This window comes from Pinus tabuliformis, chromosome 7 (assembly GCF_031772625.1).
Source record: "Pinus tabuliformis cultivar Carrire ecotype Pingquan chromosome 7, CPIR1, whole genome shotgun sequence".
In the NCBI taxonomy this organism is placed as follows: domain Eukaryota; kingdom Viridiplantae; phylum Streptophyta; class Pinopsida; order Pinales; family Pinaceae; genus Pinus; species Pinus tabuliformis.
In genome coordinates, this window is record NC_142293.1 from 1005801086 (window position 1) to 1005804832 (window position 3747).

At 35.2% G+C, this 3747-nt stretch overlaps 1 long non-coding RNA gene across 1 annotated transcript; it reads right to left on the minus strand.

The window, feature by feature from the left end:
• Window positions 1-1268: 1268 nt before the first annotated feature.
• LOC149250979 (uncharacterized) lies at window positions 1269-2159 on the minus strand. Its single transcript, XR_016265963.1, has 3 exons — window positions 2098-2159; window positions 1833-1880; window positions 1269-1666 (listed from the first exon to the last, which is right to left on the minus strand). It is a non-coding gene; the product is annotated as an uncharacterized LOC149250979 (long non-coding RNA).
• Between the last annotated feature and the right edge of the window lie 1588 nt (window positions 2160-3747).

The following is a 3747-nucleotide window of genomic DNA, read 5'->3' on the forward strand; positions in this document are numbered from 1 at the left end:
TTAGTGTCCTTACCTATTGTTCTTTTTTCTTTGGAAAAAGTAAATAATTATGTTTTTCATTAGCAAATTCTATGTAGAAGAAAGAAAATAATTTAGTTACATTTTACTTACTCATTTTCCATAGTTTTCCATAGTAAAAGAAAAGGAAAAGAGTTAGTTATAATTTTATTAGAGAATTTTGAACTGTAAAGAGAAAAGGGCTAATTGTTTTGTTTTATTTTATAAATTTTATATAGTAGAAAACTTATGGTTATATTTTTATTCATAAATATTGTGTGGAGGACTATTAAAGGAAGAAAACTAGAAATTATGCTAAAGAAAACAATCGCATACATAGTAGACATTTAATGTGTTAATTGAGAAACTAAACATGAAGGTATTTGTTGAAACTAGATAGGTATTGGTTATGTAGCGGTAGTCCCTGCCGTATTGCCAATAAACACTAAACAATTATAACACTAAACAATTATAAAATGAGTATTTAGGAGTTTTGACAGTTGCTCATTCCTGTATTGGTTTTTCTTTTAAACAATGGATTTGATTGGGCACATATTTGAACTCTTCAATAGTGTTTTCAGCTTCCCAATCTTTCTTCCAGCTAGGCTCTACCTTCTGAATTATTGGATTTCCCTTTCAAAAGTGTGAACATACTTAGCTTCCTTTATCTTTTCACATCTCTTCACATTAGTACTTATTGAATTCTCAACGATAGTAATGGTTGTTAAGTCAACCTATAATTAAACATTGTAAGAATCATAAAAGTGGATATACGCCATCTGTAAGGACACTTGGTCTCAACATAGAGCACCAATTGCTCATCATGAAAACTCAACAAATAAAGAAATAAATCTGAATTGGAATTGAAATGTTTAAATGTGATGATCTATTTAGGGTTAATATAAATGAAAAACTCGTACCAATAAATACCAAACCTTAAAAAAATGTTAAAACAAAAGGAATTTACGCTTCATCGTTTTTCACCAACAAAATTACCAAAAAAATATGGGTTAAAAAATAGATCTCATGTTTAGTATATAGATTAAATTCCATAAGACAAACCTCTTGTTACTACTTGATGTCAATCTTATTTGAATATATAATGTCATTTATTTAATCAACAGAGCTAGTAGAAGCTTGCAAATGAAATGTATAAGAAGATCATGCCTACAACTAAAAACATTTCATGTTTGTGTTGGCCTAATATAAACAAACACTTCATATCAAAATACAAGCGGTGCTAGGAAATTGAATTTTTGCTTCAAATGCTATCACTATTGAAAGACCTATAATTTGCATTTAGTAAACGCATAGAGATACAATCATCCTTAGTACATAAAACTAAGTCCTGGGAGCTCTGATTCCAGAATTCAAAGACCAACCAGCAGAACCAGAAAGACATAACAAAAAAGCGACAACCACCTTGATATCTAGAATTGAATCGAAATCTAAGGCAAGGAAAACTATGCTCCCAGGAAATCCATGCAAGTTTTCAAAAGCTTCAACACTAAGCATAACCTCCGCCACCACCAATGCATCTATCTGAGGAAATCCATTAACTATATCCACCAAGCTTTTGTTGTCTGCCATGACGAATGGAGAATCCCTAGGCATAGGTATGCACCTTTATGAGGAAATTCATTAGCTCTCTCTGCCAAGTTTTTGTTTTCTGCCACAACAAATGCGGGAATCTCTCGGATTAATTTCAACAGAATTTCAATTGAATTGAACTAAGCAGGCCTAACTACCATGCATTATCTTCAACAAGAATTTCAATTGGATTCAACTAGGGGAGCCACGGGCCTAACTATCTAATTGCATTAACTTCAACTTACACCCATTTTCCCCAGGAACCTCCGTGAGTTGGGTATCAGAGAGCTCACCTGAAATCAAAATTGTAAATAAATATCAACTAGAATTTCAATAAAATTGCGAATGATAATCAAGTATAGCTTGCATTAATTTCAAGAATTTCAATTGAATTCAACTAAGCCAGCTACATGGCCCTAAGTATCTTGCATAATTTCAACTATCCATAGCTTTTTAAACGATCCATAGTTTCTAGTGCTACAAGTTAATATAATGATAATGATAATATACCTGTTGGTTGGACTGCCATCAGAGGGTGGGTACCGAGAGGGAGAAGCAGAAGCAAAGAAAAGAAATGCAATGTACCTTAATATCTCGACACATATTAAAATTAACTCATGGGGATATACGAGGAATGGCGGCCTACGAAAAAGAAAAGAGAAGACCAAAGGCATGTGATATGCCTTGACCAAAATGAGAAAAGATCTACTAGGATGGCATTGATTCTGACATCCATAATAAATGGAAGAGTCACTATGACAGAGGGATCCATATTGACGGCTATCAATAAGTAATAAGATTAATATCCCTTAAGTTGGTAGGTGAGAGGGATCAGAAATTCGAATTGCGACTATAGACACCGAGAGGGAAATCACCCTTTAAATCAAGAGAGATAGAATGGCGGACCTTCGGAGAACTATGACGATTCAGGGAAAATAATGCAGCAACAATAACGATGGCCACATTTACACCACCATGGCCCAATTTTGATACCAAAATATGAACATGGTTTTGATAGAACTATATAATTTTTAATGTTCAAAAAGGGAGCCCAAATACGACTAATGAATAATGACCATATGAAAGAACTAGATAGAGTAGAGACCGACATTCAAAGACAATTACATCCTATCTACCAGATCACATCACTGATAAACAGTTGAAATCCGAATCTGAAATTCGGGACGTATATGAATTCATAATCTATAGAGATGCTATATATATTCTTGCAAAACTAAACTCATATATTCTGTATGTTCCATTACACAGAATAGGCGAAGAGAAACGACTCTTTATCAACTAAAATTGAGAGAAAGAAAAACGATATCACTAACTTTTAAAATGCGTAGCCCAGGAGAGCAGAGCACCGAATAGCTTGAAAAACGCCACTAGCCCGAAACCATCATAGCAGCTCCCAAAGAGTTGATGATAGAAAAACTTCCTTTTACATAACTGAAACTAGAATATATTGATAATCGGAAGCACCTCCCTATGACCAGGATATCAGAAGGATGTAGAGAGACCGGCAACTTGTCTACAAAGAGCCGAAAAGCTAAAAAATTTAGGTAGAATACTAGAAAACGAAAGGAAGAAAGCCTTCCCTGAAACAAATGTGAGCCAAGACACGAACGGAGCACTCAGGACTCCCCACGCAGAGGAGAAAAGAACCAAAACCAAAGAAGTATCAGTAAGCTAATATAGCAAGTACATGGGGAGATGACAAATGGTTTGAAGCGCCTTACATGCAAGCTAATGCACCAGGAGCTGACAGGTGGAGCCTCATGCATGTAGCCATAGAAACCTACTATAAGCTGACAGAATGCTAAGTGAAGCATAGGTGCGATTGTTGTGGGGAAAAGTACCCGATGCGGATGACCCTATCCCTATTCTAAAGGTGACAGTCTTTAGCAACAACTGAAAGTAAAGCTTTGATGTTTTCCTTTATGAAAGTACAGAGAGAAGGAAGAAATGATTAACCAACCTGGTATCCTTCGCTTGGTCGATCTTGATCTTCTCTCTTTGTCTCTTGTTCCCAGCTCCTTGCTCTCTTTGCCGGTCCAGCTACACACAAGCCCTGCACAAAACAAGAGAGGAAACTACAAGATACAAGTACTCATAACTGATACATGGATTAGAGTGAATCAAATATACAAGTAAATA